The sequence below is a fragment of the Sorex fumeus genome, unplaced genomic scaffold (assembly GCF_029834395.1).
Source record: "Sorex fumeus unplaced genomic scaffold, SorFum_2.1 ptg000265l, whole genome shotgun sequence".
NCBI lineage: Eukaryota > Metazoa > Chordata > Mammalia > Eulipotyphla > Soricidae > Sorex > Sorex fumeus.
In genome coordinates this window covers 35,593,633-35,611,070 of record NW_026606322.1, presented here as the reverse complement: position 1 = coordinate 35,611,070, position 17,438 = coordinate 35,593,633, and positions in this window count along the sequence as shown.

Below are 17,438 nucleotides of genomic sequence, written 5' to 3'. Positions count from 1 at the left end.
TTCAAAACTATAGGGAGGAATCATCATTTCAATAGGTGTGGGATAAAAGTATAATTAAATTCAACATCCATTTATAATGAAAATTCTAAGCATACTGGCATTAGAAGGGCATTTCCTTAGCCTTATAAAAAGTGTCTAGAACACCTGCAGCTAACAGTACACATAATGGTTTGTTTTTCTCATGAGATTTTGGGGAAGACAACTCACAGCTGTCACAATTTCTACTTGTCATTGTACTGAAGATCCTTGCCTTCAAAGAAAGCAAGCAAGAAAAGCCTGCATATTGTAAGAAGTAAAACTGCAGAAGACATGATGCAACGTGTTAAAAATTCTAAAGAATCTATTACAAAACTCCTCGAATTACAAGTGGCTTTAGTACAAAGAAATTCCATCTTGCTTGCAAAGAAAAATGGAAATTCAAAGTCAATAGCTATCATCTGAAACAGTTTTTAAAAACTAGCAAAATATGTACAAGACCTTTCCAATGAAAACTATAGGAATTGATAAGAAATGAAAGTAAATCTAAGAGAACAAGGAGAGACCATCATTGTATAGTATTGGAATAAGTTGGTATCAATTTTTGTCAGTGTTAGTTATCCCCAAATTGATCTTGGGTAATGAAATTGAACTCAGAATTCTGGCTGTCTTTTATGTAAACAAGCTGGTTATAAAATTAATATATAAGTAAAACAGCCAGAATACACAAAATCTGAAGAAAGAAAATAGAGAACTAGCGCTATATAAATTTTCTGTTTTCAGCCTGAACCAGAACAATAGAGAGGGCGCTTGCCTTGCATGCAGCCAACCTAGGTTAGTTCCCTAACACCCCATATGGTCTTCCGAGTTCCTCCAGGAGTGTGATCCCAGAGCTCAGGACCAGAGGTAAGCCCTGAGCTAAATGTACAGTAATCAAGATGTATTGAGATAAGGATAGACATGGGCCAGTGAATATAGGAATCCAAAATAAACTTGTAGATAAGTTATATTTTCTCTTTGTAAAAAGTGCCAAGATACTTAGGAAATAGTCTTCAACAAATGTCATGAGAACTAAATATATATATGAAGAAAATAAGCCTCAATCTTTACCTAATTCCAAATGTAAAAATAGGTGGATATGAAATAGATCATAGACCTAAACATAAAAGCTTAACTTCTAAAAAGTCTAACAGAGCAGGAAAATTTCACAGGAGAGGCAGAGGTTTCATAGACACACAAAGCAAAATATTTAAGAAATCAGTATATTGAACTCAACATTTTATAAAGCCAATGCTCTTGGGAGAATATATTTGGAGTATACATATTTTATTCAAAAGTTATTTCCAAAATATGTGGGGTTCAAAGAGATAGTTGAAAGGGCTAGGGCAAATACTTTTCATGCTGGAAGTCCTGGTTCAAAGCCCAGCTCCCCACAGGTCTGCCCATCCCTGCCTTACCCCTCCCCAAAAAATCATCTAGTGCCAGGGTAATAGTACAGCAGGTAGGAACTTGTCTTGCACATGGCCAACCTGAATTCAATCCTCAGCATCCCATATGGTCTTTCTGAGCACTGCCAGGAGTGATTTTTATTATTATTAATATTATTTTGGCTTTATGGGTCACATCTGGCGATGCACAGGGATTTCTCCTGGCTCTGAACTCAGGAATCTCTCCTGGCAGTAACTCAGGGGACCATATGGGATGCTGGGAATCAAACCCGGGTCCGCCATGTGCAAGGCAAACGCCCTACCGCGCTGTACTATCACTCCAGCCCCAGTAGTGATTCTTAAGCATTGCCAAGTGTAGCCCCCAAACAAAACAAAAATTATGCAGATGCGTAGAGTGTGGACCTCCTGACTTGCATGTGAAAGACGAAGCAATGTATGCCCCTATACTACCCACACGTGAACTGACACAAGTTCTGGCAATTTCCCATTATCATCTCTGGTCAACAGCAATCATGTGTCCAAGCTACAGTACTATAAGGACCACAAAGTGGGAGGAAGAAGATGGAAACACCGAACTCTCAATAAGACAATCCAGTCATAGTATGATCAAAGGATTTGAACTGTCATTCCACAAAAAAGAAGGTTATGTAGACACTGAACGTATTGCAAAGCTGCTCAGTATTACTAGTCATTAAGGTACAAAAACCACAATTCCGGGTCCCCTGGTAGTGCTCAGGGGACCATATGGGATACTGGGACTTGAACCCAGGTCAGTCATGTGCAAAACAAGCATCTTACCAACTGTGCTATCTCTTGGCTCTATATACCCACTTTTTCCTCCTCTTTATGTTCTGTCTACTCTCAGGCATACAATGTTCCAACACCAGCCCCTTCACCAGTTTCTACTTCCTACTACCAATGCCCCCCCCTCCCCAGTTTCCCTCCCATCCCCCAGACTGCCTCTAGAGCAGGCACTTTCCCCCAGTATCATGTCCTACTGTTCTCTTCTAATTTATCCCCCCCCCCCCAACACACACACACATGCACACACACCTGCTTAAATCCAGTGTCAAGTTTCCTACTGAAGAATAGTTCTCCTGCTCTTCTCTATTGCCTTTCAGGCTTTGTTACCCTTTGAAGTTTCTTTATATCCCACATATGAGAGAGATCATTCTCTCCCTCCGATTAACTTCACTCAACATGATGCCCTCCAGACGCATCCACATAGCAGCAAATTGCACGACTTGATCTTTTCTTTATCAAGTACCATAGTACTGGATGTATCATAGTTTCTTTATCCAGCTATCTGTTCTTGGGCACTTGGGTTGTTTCCAGATTTTGGCGACTGTGAATACTACAGCAATGAACACAGGAGTGCAGACGCCCTTTCTGCATTGTGTTTTTGGACCCTTGTATAGACCCACTTTTTTTTTAAATTTTTTTTTTATTAGTGAAACACCATGAGGTACAGTTGTAGATTTACAATTTTTTGTGCTTGGGTTTGATTATACAATGATCAGATACCCATCCCTCCACCAGTGCCCATTTTCCACCACCATGGATAATATCCCCCCCACCCCCATCCCCCCATCCCCCCCTGCCTCTGTGGCAGGGCAATCCCCTGTATTCTCTCTCTCCTTTTGGGTTGTTGTGGTCTGCAAAAGAGGCATTGAGTGGCAAACATGTTCAGTCCATAGTCTACTTTCGACATGCATCTCCCCTCCTGGGAGGATCCTCCAAACACCCTTTATTTGGTGTTCCCTTCTCTATCTGAGCTGCCCTTTCCTCTAGAATGCCCGACTGGCCACTAAGCTATGGAGTAATCCTCCTGGTGCTGATCTCAGCTATTCTTGGGTATTAATCTCATATTTTGTTACTTTATATCCCCCAGATGAATGCAATCTTTCTATTAGACCCACTTTTTAACAAATACTAAGTTCCACAGTTGTTTCAGTATCTTCCCTTCTCTCCTGTGGAATGATAATAATTCATAAACTCACACTCAATTGTTTAACTTTTTTTTCATTAAAAAAGAACATTTTTTTATTTGGGGAGGGGTTGGAGGTTGAAGGCGCAGGAGAAGGCACCTTTGACCGTGTTCAAGGGTAACTCCTGGCTCCGTGACTCATTCCTGGGGGTAGTAAAGGGACCATGTAATGCAGGAAATTGATTAGGACTCTTGCACTCCATTGACTGTCTCACTGGCCCATATAAGCATAGTTTTAATTGAAATTACGAACATTTCTCTATAATCTGAGAAGAGCATTTTCTTATATCTACTAACAAGGTAATTGACTTGGGTGGTCTTCATTCGAACAATAACACCCAATTAACACCTATTCTATTTTTGTAGATGATTTAACAGGAGCTAGATATGAATAGGATAGAGCAACACTTAAAGAAAATAAATTATTGGTCATATTTGTGAACAACAGTTTTAACTCTCTTAGAAATCAATGCCGAAGTTTTGTTCTATACTGAAAGGAAAAGAAAAATCTAAGGTTGCTTTTACATTATGGATGAAAAGATGTTAGACAGTCCATTAACACATGAATTGACTTAACATTATTGTGTAACTTGGTTTTCAATTTTACTTGTTGATTAAAGGGAAAAGCCATATATTAAAAATCCCATAAGTGGCTTTTTTTCTTCAGCTCTAAGACTATGCAATAAAAGACACTTTATTGTAAAGGAAATTCTTCAAGTGCTCAAATCTTTCCTGTTGATTTGAAATGTATTGATTCATTGATTAAACAAATACTGTCCTGTACTGGAAGATATATGAGGCACCATCAAGGAAAGGGGCATAAGACATAAATTATAAGCCCCACTGTGTCCTTTAGGCAACCACTGAAGCTGGCTGCTTTTTTTCCCCTTCCCCCCTTTTTTTTCTTTTTGGGTCACATCTGGCAATGCACAGGGGTTACTCCTGGCTCATGCACTTAGGAATTACTTCTGGCAGGGCTCGGGGACATTTTGGGTTGCTGGGAATTGAACCCCAGTCAGCTGCTGCGTGCAATGCAGATGCCCTACCCGCTGTGCTATTGTTCCAGCCCTGTTTCCTCCTTTCTAAACTGGGAGAGCTGATACTTTTACCTGGTGCAGGTCTACTGAAAGAAGTAAAATTATCCATATGAAAACATCTTACAATAAAGAATGCAACACTTGAAAAGATCAAGAGCCTCCGAAAAGGATACTGTCCAAAAAATCCAGTTTTCTATTGTTAAATTCAGGGTTCCCAGCATTCGATTAAAAATGATAAAATATTGTAATGAAACTGTGTAAAATATTGGAATGAATACTAATGAAGAAGCACCAATTATGATCGCTTAGATTCAATTGAGATCTTTATTTGCATTCTCCTTTGTTTCTCTTATTCTTTGTAGTAGTTATGAGTGGTTCATTTTATAGACAAAAAAAAATAATAGAATCAAAGGATGGTTATCCCCTTGAGCATAAGACCAAGTTATACTTGTCCATATTGGTGCTTTTCACTATGAGTAAGTTTATCTCAGTAGAAAATTATGGAGAAAATTCTTATTCAGTGAAAGGGAGATATACTCAGTACTTCTACCAAAATTTGCAAACATTAAGTGCCCTTTTCACTTCTCATAGTTTTTATTTATGTTTCACAAAGTGGGCACACTAAATTGTTCATCTCTAAATTCTTATGCCAATGACATGATAAAATATTGCCACATAATAAGATAACTTCTCAGTAAGATACTCATCTAGAGTCATCAACAACAGTGGCTAAAACCTCAGGTGAGAAGTTGCTGAGACATTTTTAGAAAGTGCAAAATTTTAGGGCTGGACACAGCTGTCTTGGGTTCAATCCCCAGCATCCTATATAGTCCCTCAAGCACAGCCTGGAATGATGTCTGAGCACAGAGCCATGAGTAATGCCTACACATCGACGGATGTAGCCCCAAAACAAAAGAAAATAAAATAAAGGGTAAAATTTGAACACACGATCCATCTTAATAGTACAAAAATAAAACACAACTAGATATGTGCCCTTAATATGGTACTTTAGGAGTATTCTTGGCAATAACTAATCTACCCGAATCTGATACCCGACCCCACCCCAAACATCAATACCAGTTAGTAGGAAATATAAGACAGAGACACTGTGATTATGTAAGACTAGCAGCACAATACATATGAAAACACCACACAATTACGTTTTAAAACTCTCCAGATTAAAAAGAGGATGGAGATGTACAGATTAAGAGAGATTTAGGAGTGTTTTTAATTAACCAAATGCAATATGTGGTGTTGACAATTTCCTGATTTCAATAACTAACTTGTAAAAGCAATTGAAGTAGTCTGGGAAATTTGAATTTTATGTATCTTCTTTTGTTTGTTTTTTATTTTAAGGTCACACTCGGTGATGCTCAGGGGTTACTCCTGGCTCTGCACTCAGGAATTACTCTTGGGGAACCATATGGAATGCTGGAGATTGAACTCAGATCAGCCATGTGCAAAGCAAATATCCCTACTTGTTATACTATTGCTCCAGCCTCAAAGTTTGGATATCTTAAAATATTAAAAAATTGTTGTTATAGTTTTAGGTGTGATCATGGTTTTTGGTTATAGGGAGGGAAGATAGGAGGAAAGGAAGAAAGGCAGAAGGGATTGAGTAATGACAAAGGGATTTTTATCTTTTAGAAATTTATGGATCCTGGGGATAAAATTTCAGGACACATGGGGAATTTGATCCCCACATGGTCATGGGTGTCTCCAGGTATACCCCTCAGGTACCCCAAACATCCTGAGGATGAACCAGATATCCCTGTCATTGCACTGGCCCAAGCAGCCCTGCAACCTTGTATTCTTGTATTGAACCAGAGGATTGATTGATTGAGAATTGTTGCTGGGTGCCCCGAACCTCCTGAGCACTTCCTCAGAGGCTCCCTCCTGCAGCTCCTCCCCAATACATGAAATGGTCAGAATGTGATGTCTAATATTTGCTTCAAACCATTATAGATGGAAATAGGCCTATGTTCCAAGTCAATAGTCAAATTGCTAACAGTTGGTTTTACAAAAAAGGGAGAAAGAGCATCTGAGTCACTGTCTTTTTATTTATTTTTCTTTTTGGGTCACACCTGGCAATGCACAGGGGTTACTCCTGGCTTTGCACTCTGGAATTGCTCCTGACAGTGCTCAGGGGGACCATATGGGATGCTGGGAATCGAACCCAGGTTGGCTGCCGGGTAAGGCAAACACCCTACCGCTGTACTATCGCTCCAGTTCCCTGAGTCAATGTCTTAGTCCTCCCTTATTTTCAACCATGAGGATGGAGAGATAGCTGTAAGGTCGTTACACCCAGAGATGGCTACACAGGTGCATGAAAGATGCTCAATATTATCAATCATCAGAGAAATGCACGTGAAACCCACAAGAGGTATCCCCATCACACCCATGATGATGCTGTAGGGAAGAATGTAAATTGGGGTAGCCACTATGGAAAACAAAATGAAGAGCCTACATAGCACAGCGGTAGGGCATTTGCCTTACAAGCGGCCAACAAGGCCAACCCAGGTTCGATTCCTCCGCCCCTCTCGGAGAGCCCAGCAAGCTACAGAGAGTATTCGATATGCCAAACACAGTAACAACAAAGCCTCCAATGGAGATGTTACTGGGCCCGCTCGAGCAAATCGACGATCAACGGGAGGGCCTTTACATTTTTATTTATCCCATTTTGTTAGTTTTGGGGACCCTATACAGGTGGCACTCAGGCTGGTCAGGTGGTGTGGGGGGGTTGAACCCAGGGGTTTGTATATGCTAGGCACGTGCCTCACCATTTGGGCAATAACCCTAGCTCAAGAGAATGTCTTGAAAGTTATTTTCAGAAGAAAAGAACTGTAGCTAAATCTGGGATGAAGGTAAACAAGATTTATTGTGTGCCCATTTTCCAATATATCCAATTATTAAATCAACACGTTGTACACCTGAAATTAATGTAATGTTGTATGCTATTTCAATTTTTAAAAAGAAGTATTAAAACCATTAACATGTTGGGTGAGAGCTATATGGAAGTTCATTGTATATATAAAATATTATTTTCTACATCGTGTATATGTGCAATTTTCTATAATACAAAGAAGTTAAGGTAAAGGCCCTCCCGTTGTTCATCGATTTGCTCGAGCGGGCCCAGTAACGTCACCATTGGAGATTTTGTTGTTACTGTGTTTGTGTTTGGCATATTGAATACATCACGGGTGGCTTGCCAGGCTCTGCCGTGCGGGCGAGATACTCTCGGTAGCTTGCCGGGCTCTCCGGAGTGGGGGAGGAATAGAACTCAGGTCGGCCATGTTGGCTGCGTGCAAGGCAAACGCCCTACCGCTGTGCTATCGCTCCAGTCCTTTACCTTTACCTTTACCTTTACCTTTACCCTTTACCTTTACCTTTACAAAGAAGTTAAAAAATATAGCAGAGAGAAACTTTCTCCCAAACATGTAATAATGTCATTCAGAAAACCACATCACCTTTTCAAAACTGTTACGAATTTATACTAATTTCCTTTTTACTAAATGTGAGAAATTCTCTGTAGGCAACAGATGTGTTTTTGAAAAGGATACATAAATAAAATGTTACAAATAGAATTATTTACAGCATGTCATGTAGTTTGCTTTTAAAAAATGTGTGCAGTATATTTGTACTTTTTCAAAAAGTATACACATGTTTATTGTATTATGTTAGAGAAAAATAAGAGTTATACTTAAACCTCAGTTCTGGAACACATTTAGTAAGTAAAAACTCTACAACTACAATACACAATCTACAATTATGCAACACTCTCACAAAGAAACAACAGACATACGTTACTGCAAGGTAAGACATTTTACTGACATGTAAATTGAATTCCGTTATACTACTTTCTCTGAGCACTGTGTTTAACACTTAACTTTGAATTTTCCTGAAAATTCTATTCCTTTTCCTCCCCCTCAACAAAGCATTGCTGACAACACATTAGGCCAGGGGTCAGGTTGTAGCATTATAATGAACTGGTGAATTTGCTCTTCTCCACTATACCAGAGTCATGAGTCCTGGGCTAGTTCAACTTTACATCTGAACAACTAAGCTCTGAAAACCACTAACAAGCAGCTGAGAAAAGAACAAGAAAAATCTACTCACGTACTGTCCAAGGAAATGACTAAGAAACATGACGAATTCATTGTTTCTTTTGCATACTGCCTTATAGTTGTGACATATCCCATGCCAATTTGTGTCAAGACAGAGCTTTTGTCTATGGTTTTATTCCTTGTGATTTATTATGAACTGTATTGTGTAAATCCCATTGTGTCAAGTATATACCGAAAGTTTGAATTTGACTTCGTGAAAATGTCAAGATCTATGAAATTCAGCCCTAACTTTTTTTTTCCTTTAGATTTTTTTTTATTTTTTTATTTTTTTCCCTTTATTTTATTTTATTTTTTTTTAAAGTTGTAGATTTACAATTTTTTGTGCTTTGGTTTCAATTATACAATGATCAGATACCCATCCCTCCACCAGTGCCCATTTTCCACCACCATGGATAATATCCCTCCCACCCCCATCCCCCCATCCCCCCTGTCTCTGTGGCAGGGCAATCCCCTGTGTTCTCTCTCTCCTTTTGGGTGTTGTGGTCTGCAAAAGAGGCATTGAGTCAGCCCTAACTTTTTAATAGTTTTGAAGTTGATTAGGCTATGTATCTTATATTATTATTATTGCTTATTTATTTGGGGACCACACCCTGTGATGCCCAGGACTTACTCCTAGTTCTGTGCTCAGGGATCACCCCTGAAGGACTTGGGAAATCATATAGGGTTCCAGGGATCAAACTTGGGTCAGCAAGTTAAGCACCTTACTATCACTCTAGCCTGTATTATTATATTTTTGTGATAATATACAGTATAACTTATTATAGTTGGGCTGGAGTGATAGCACAGTGGGTAGGATGTTTGTCTTGCACGCGGTCAACCTGGGTTAGATTCTTCTGCCCCTCTTGGAGAGCCCAGCAAGCTACCAAGAATATCCTACCCTCATGGCAGAGCCTAGCAAGCTCCCTGTGGCATACTCGATATGCCAAAAAACAGTAACAAGTCTTACAATGGAGACATTACTGGTGCCCACTCAAGCAAATTGATGAACAATGGGAGGACAATGCTACGGTGCTTATGATAGTTGATTAATTATGACTTTCTGTGTTTCTTCTTAACAGTTTCTAGATTCTTCTCCCTCAAGACATTCCTCTTACTGAGTATCATGCTAAGTGAAATGAGTCAGAAAGAGGGAAATGAGTCAGGCAGGGGAAGTTTGGGAAAGGGGGGGGTATACCAGGGATATTGGTGATGAGGAATGTGCACTGGTGGAGGGATGGGTGTTTAATCATTGTGTGATTGTAACCGAAACATCAAACTCTCTCATGGTGATTCAATTAAAAAAAAAGACATTTTTCCTACCATTATAGCTTGATTCATGGCTCCCTGGTAATTGGGGGAAGTACTAAGTTTCTTATAGTGCCTGTGACATCTTAAAATGGGGGAAAGGTGAAGATCCATAGAAAGGCCACTGAGAAAATGCTACATAGTCAAATCAGATTTAATGTCTTCCTAGCATTAAATGTCAAAACATATTTTGGATGTTTGGGGCAATTATCCAGGGAGATGAGTTGAAAGTCTCCCATGAAGAGAAGCAGCAAAGGCTATTTGGGCAGGACACAGTGTGCTGTGGTGGAAGTGGAGTGGGGGAGGGGAACAGGACCTCGTTACCTAGTGAAAATGGTGTTTGGGGGTGGGGGGTGGTCCACAAGGTGTCAGGGATCTGCATGCCAGTCATACCCTCTGACCTGTTGGTAATGTCTTAGATTTGAAAGAGTGAAATGAATCATATGTGACATTTAATTTTTTGTCACATTTGTCCCATGACATTTACTTTTCACATAAAATTGTGTGTATGGGCGCACATGTATAGTGCATGTTAAGTTTTATAAATGATAGGGTTATCGGCCAAGGGTTCAACATTTAATTAATTAATTACGTTTTTTTGGACCACACCCAGCAGTGCTCAGGGATTACTCCTGGTTCTACATTCAGGAATTGACTACTGACTGTGCTCAAGGGACTGTATGGGATGACGGGGATCAAATCTGGGTCATCCGTGTGCAAGGTAAGTGCCCTACCCGATCTCTCTGGCTTAAGAAGCTTGTACTTATCCTTGTAAAGTGGAAAAATGAAAAAGATGAAGAAAAGGACAAAGAAGAATTTAGGACATGTTCTTGTCAAATTCTTTGTATTTAAGCAAAACAGTAGTATCTAACAATAGAAGACTTCAGAAGAATCAAGCAAAGAACCAAAAAGCTTTCCAAGGTGAGATCATTCACCTGGATAGATTTAGGGGGATTTATTCCTTGATGTGTATTCAATAAACTTTCAGACTATTGGGGAAGAAAATTCTACCTCACATTAATTTTGTGTGTGTGTGTGTGTGTGTGTGTGTGTGTAGGTGTGTAAAAATGATCTCATCTTATTCCCTGCTGAGAAATAAATAATGCCATGTTTCTTTGCAAAGGTAAATCAGAGTGAGATTGTTCCCACATTTTCACTTCCACTGTGAAGATACCAGAATTTCCTGTGGCTACTTGGTTTCCATGTCACCATAATATCTTTGAAATAGAATGATCCCAAGTATTCTCTCTCAGATGAGAAATGCTTCCGTTGGGCTTGTAACACCCCCACCTCCATCCACACCCCCACCCTGGCATCTATTGAAAATAAATTAGATTTATTGTGGAAGGTAGATATATACTCCTGAAAGTCGGTGATAGTCTCAGCTGACTTAGTGTCCTAGAAATCTAAAGTTAATCTTATGATCCTCAAATCTTTGCCAAACACACAGAATACTGTCTCCCTGGAATAAATTTTTGTGTATTTTCTTCATCCTCAACCAAGTTGATAAGTGCAAGACCAATTTAGCGTCTCTTCTGACTAGGAAGGGTTCATATTTCTTCATTCGGTTCTATTTGACGGAAGGGTTTTTTTTTTCTCTTTTTCCTGCTTTCTCCCCTCCTCCCTCTAAGCCCCCCTCTATGCTTCTAAATCAGATCAACCTTTATTGTCCTGAATTGCCCAACCATCTCCTCCTTCCCAACGCTTTCTTTGAAATTACATTCACCTGGATCTTCCTGTCTCACTGGCTTCTACTTTCTGGACTCTGAACTGGGCTCCTTCTTCCCTCAACCTCCCACCAGGTGGCTGCTAACTTTAGAAATCATCAACTCCATCACAAATCTTATTAACAATCCACCCTGGCCTGACCTAGAATCCAATAATGATATCACCAATTGCTTACAAAGAAGGATACAGAACATTTCCGTCTAAATATATGAGAACAGTACTTTACATTTTCCAACTCAATTTGCATTTCCCACTTTCCCTTTTATTTAGTTATTGAGAAAGAGCAACCCATTGTCCTGTTGCTCAAAGGAAAAAACTTGATTCCTCTATTTTCCTCATTCTCACATGCAATCTATCAGCAAATATTCTACTATTCTATCAATGTCCATTATGGTTTCATTTATTAGTGTTTTGGGGGGCCACACCTGGTATTACTCAGGTTCTTGAACTCATGATTCAGTGCTGGGGGTTCACTCCCAGGGGTGTCTGGGAAATCTCATAGTGCCCGCACAGAATATATACTCTGGCCAATTGAGCATTCATTAGTCTCTTTTTGCATTAGTCTCTTTTGTCTTGAATGGTGTTGCTAAGGGTTTATCAATTTTATTCATGTTTTCAAAGAATACGTTTTGGGGAAGGCAGGGCAGAGAGATAGAGTACAGTAATTAGAGCGTTTGCCATACATGCTGTCAACCTGGGTTTGATCCCCATTACCACTTATGTATGATCCCCCAAATCCCACCAGGAGTCATCTCTAAGCACAGAGCCAGGAGAAAGCCCTGAGCATAGTCGGGTGTTGACAAGCCCCAAATAAAAATGAAATTTAAAAGGATGACATTTGGGGGCTGGAGTGATAGCACAGCAGTAGGGCGTTTGCCATGCACACGGCGAACCCAGATTCAATTCCCAGCATCCCATATGGTCCCCCGAGCACCGCCAAGAGTAATTCCTGAGTGCACGAGCCAGGAGTAACCCCTGTGCAATGCCGGGTGTGACCCAAAAAGAAAAAAAAAAAGACATGGTGGGGGAGGGAGTGGGAAGGAGGTGTGATTATAAATAGAAACCAACAATAACGCCAAAATACAGGGAAGTAGGTTTTTGAAGAGTGTGGCTGAGTGACTGCCTTTATCTGCTGTCATGAGTCAGCAAACCAGCTCCTCTTTAATGAGGAGTGTGGAAGCAGCTGGGATTGCTTCTCTTTGCGATGACACAGCAGGTAAATCTTCCCACGCTCGGCAACTGCATGACGCAAGGAGGGCGCAGAGCTCAGCCCCCCCCAACCCCCACCCCGTCTCACTTCTCTGCTCTTGACAAAAGTCCTAAACGAACCCCTTCGGGCGAAATTTGCAGCGTGGGGCTGTTACCTGGGTCATTTCTCCCAGCAGCAATTGAGGACAAATACCGAAGTCCAAAGCAAGGACAATGTTGTTGATGGAAAAGAAGCGGTTTTAAGAGTTGTCTGCAAAGGAGCAGAGGTGGGACTGCAAACGTCTTTTAAAGCACTTTTATGTCTCCAAAATAAATCGCATGCCTTTGACTTGGAGCCGTTCTTCGGGCACACGCAGATCTTTGCGTTTAAAGGCAAGAGAAAGGAGCTTGCATAACAGCGTTCCTTGGCCAGCATTTCCCGGGTGCTTCTCTGAAATGGGAAGATCTGTTTCAGATATTCTTCAGCTGTGCAGTGAGGCGAGCAGATGTCTTCATTAACACTCCCCCCGGCACAGGCCGTGTTCAAACGGAGCTTACACAAATGTCTTCTCTTACGAAACCCGCTTGCACGGGTTCATGACTTCCACAGAGCATCTTATTTTAGACCCTTTAGACCATTTCCTGCTGTCCCACTTTATGTGAAAGGAAGTTTTTCGAAGATAATAATAATACATGGCATTTTATTTTGTTTTAAAGAATGACGTTTTTAGTGAGTGGGTGGGTTTTCTTATTTTTTTTTCTGAAATAGAATCTGTTTAAAATTCAGTTTTTCATATGATGAGACTGGCCGTCTCCACCCAAGAAAAGGTTTTTTAGCCAAGAGAAGGAAATTCAAGGGCAAACTGTGAGACACAGTCCTTCTTTTAAAACTGTAATGTGAACTGTTAAGGAGGAATTGCTGGCTCTTTTTTTGGGGGGGGGGGAGATGGAGGGGGGGAGGTCACACCCAGAGGTACTAAGGGTCTGCACTCCTGGTTCTGCACTCAGGAATTTTACTCCTGAAGGAGGGGGTGGGGTTCGAACCCCCGGCTGACGGTCTATTGCTTGGCCCCATGTTGGCTCATTTTCAAACCTATGGGCTGATAAAAAATGATGAATGAGGAACACTATTTATCTGAAATTCTGCAAGAGAAAAATCACAATTGTGCCGGGGTATGTGTGAATGTACCCTCAGGATGTACCCCCTAATACCCCACAGCCCCACAGAGTCAGCCAGACTCCTTTTGATTACCAAATGGCTCATCTGTCTTCCCATAGAAGACCAGGGTTCTGCTGGTCTTAGGACTGTTCTGCAAATTGGACCGCAAGTCGGATTCCTAAGGAGACACGGCTGGCGCCTAGAAACTAATCTTCAAAGCGAGGCAGTCAGGTAGCCCAGTAGGGGACTCCTGAGCCTTATCTTGCCTTAATCCAGCACCAGGCTCAGGACTTCAGTATGACTCAGCCCAGGCTGAAGACCAACATAATGCTCTGCTGTGGAATTTCCACCCAGCTGGGAAAAAGCCAAATACATAGCTTTAGAAACAGGATTAATTCACACCCAGATGGATCCAAGAGCTCAGTTTTATAGGCTATCTGATGGGGAGTGGGTGGGGGAGGGGGGTTGTCCTTTGAAGGTAGCAGGCGGGAGAGAAAAGAGCAGAAGTCTCTGGGCAGGTCACGGTCTGCACCATTTCAAGGATGCTGTGAGCCCATCTCGCAGTCACAGGTCAGGGATGATATTTGGGCTGTTGCATGCCGTCCAGCAGTCTTTTACGTCTCTTGATTGTTCGCGATGGAGGCAGGGGGCCCAGGGGACACAGGGGCCTGGTTCCCTCATCTTTGGGGATGGGGGCACGCACACACAAGGACCTGTTTTCCCTCATCTGGTCCAAATCAAGATGATCGAAGACTCAGCCCAAACATAATCACTGGTCTAATCAAGAGACAATTCAGCAGGAACTAAGACCAGATAAAAACTAAACACATAACTCCTTTCTCATCGACAAAGCCTCCCAGTGGACTCTCATCAACACAGGAGGCTCTCAAGCCTTTTTTTTTTTTCTTTTTGGGGTCACACCCAGAGATGCTCAGGGGTTACTCCTGGCTCTGCACTCAGGAATTACTTCTGGCGGTGCTTGGGGGACCATATGGGATGCCAGGGATTGGGATTGAACCCCAGTCAGCTGTGTGCACGGCAAACACCCTACCTGCTATACTATCGCTTGGGCCCGCTCCCAAGCCTTTAAAACTGCCCAAGCCATAGTACAGTGGGGAGGGCGTTTCCCTTGCATGTAGCCAACCTGGGTTTGATCTCTGGCATCCCATAGATAGGATCCCCTGAGCACCATCAAGAGTGATTCCTGAATGCAGAGCCAGGAATAACCCCTCAACATCTCTGGGTATGACCCAAAAAGCCAAAAACCAGAACAGTAACAACAAAACCCCTACAAAAATAAGTTTGCAAAGCAAGAAGTCCATTCCTCGCAGAAATGGACTCTGAACCCAGAGTAAAACTTGCTTTTACTTCATAGGCTACTCTCCTCTTGGAGAGTCTAAGGTCTGGGGCAGAATCTATGCTTTAGGGGAATTGTTAACTTCCTGTTTATCAGGGAAGAATCTATGCTTTAGGGGAATTGTTAACTTCCTGTTTATCAGGGAAGAATCTATGCTTTAGGGGAATTGTTAACTTCTTATTTATCAGAAGGAGACTAGGAATTCGCAGGAATGTTAAAAATGTCGGGCGGGGACAGGGACAGTGGGACTACTTGCAGCAGCTGGCCAGGGGAAACTGAGGCTCCCTTTCACTAACAGTGATTCTCCTCTCTTGGACAGCCCACGCTCTCCCACCAAAGCGACTGCAGGCTACTTCCATTTCCTTTTTCAGTTTCTCAAATAAATACTTGATTTACCGTCTAAACTTGGCTCTCTCGAACTCTTTCTTGGGAATATATATGGACTGAATATGTTTTTTTTTCTTGCAAAGAGTAAAGTCACAGAGAGAGAGAGAGAGAGAGAGAGAGAGAGAGAGAGAGATATGTAGAGGCTGACTGGGTGGGGAGAGAGGGAGAAAGAAAGAAGAGAGGGAGAGAGGGAGGAGAGAGAGAGAGGGGGAGAGAGAGAGAAAGAGAGAGAGAGAGAGAGAGAGAGAGAAAGAGAGAGAGAGAGCCTGTCATAGAGGCTGACTGGGGAGAGAAAGAGATGAAGAGAGAGAGGGAGACAGAGATGAAGAGGAAGTGTGCCTGTCATAGAGGCTGACTGTGGGGGGGGGGGGGAGAGACAGAGACAGAGACAGAGAGAGCCTGCCTGCCATAAAGGCTGACTGGGGGTGGAGCGGGTGGAAAGAGGGAAACTGGGGACATTGTTGGGGAAACGTAGACTGGAGACGAAGGGAAGGGTGCTGGAACACTGTAGGACTGGAATCCAATCTTAGGAACAGCTTTGTGACTGTGCATCTCATGGTGATTCAATTAAAAAAAAAAAAAGAGTAAAGGTGTGCTCCCCCAGGCCACCCGTGGTGGGGGTGGGTTCCCATGCTGTGCCAGGCAAATGTCTCTCCAGTGCAGTTTGATGCCACCTTGTCGGGCTACTGGGACCCTCATTCATGTAGCATAGGAGCTTGTGACTGGGGTGTGAGTGATAGCACAGCAGGTAGGCACTTTCCTTGCATGCTGCCGACCCATGTTTGATGGTTCCCTGGGCCCCGCCGAGGGTGATCCCTGAGCACAGAGCCAAGAGTAAGTCCTGAGCACAGCCAGGTATAGTTCCCCCTGAAAAGTGGCCAGCTTTCCCTTATCCTAACTTTCCTGGGCACTTTCCTGGTGATATACATGCTGTCTACCAACTTATCAAAAACTGCAGTAATTTTGAATCAGCACTCCACTGTAGCACTTGTAAGGTCCCTTGGGACCACAGGGAAATCCCAGCGCTAAACTCTGCTAATTAGTAACTCTTCCTTACCTGCCCCCTCCCTGGTAAAGCCTTGAGATGTAAATTCTGTATCCATTTGTTGACTCTTCCTTATTGGGATGTAAATTCTGAAACCATTTGTTGGCCCTTCCTTATCTTTACCTCTGTTAGTAACTTTTCCCTTATCCCACCTCCACTGGAATGCAGGAGCCATGAGCTGAGAATCAAAGGGAGCCAGGTAATAACCAAATGTCTGAGTTACCAGATACCCACTAGCCGCAATGCCTATATACGTAAATGCTGGCCTATGTACGTAAATGCTGGTCTTTGAATCTATAGGCTAAGGAGTAATGTACTTTTAAATGGATTGGTTAAGAAGGTATATGTTGTTACAAATCTATTGGCTATGAAATACGCGGGCTTTGCTGTAACGGCCAGTGAAGGCCTATATAAGATCCCCTTTGAAGAAGTTCGTGGTCTTGCCTGATGGCTTGACCCTGGCTAGCCAGCTCAATAAACTACCTGCTTGCTGATTGCATTCCTGTGTGGTCCTTGCTTATGGTCGGAGATCTAGAGTCGTGCTCTAAGAGCACTATCCTCCCGTTGTTCATCAATTTGCTCAAGCGGGCCCAGTAACGTCTCCATTTTGAAACTTGTTGTCACTGTGTTTGGCATACTGAATACCTCACCGTAGCTTGCCAGCCTTTGCCATGTGGGCAAGATACTCTCGATAGCTTGCCGGCCCCCCGAGAGGGAC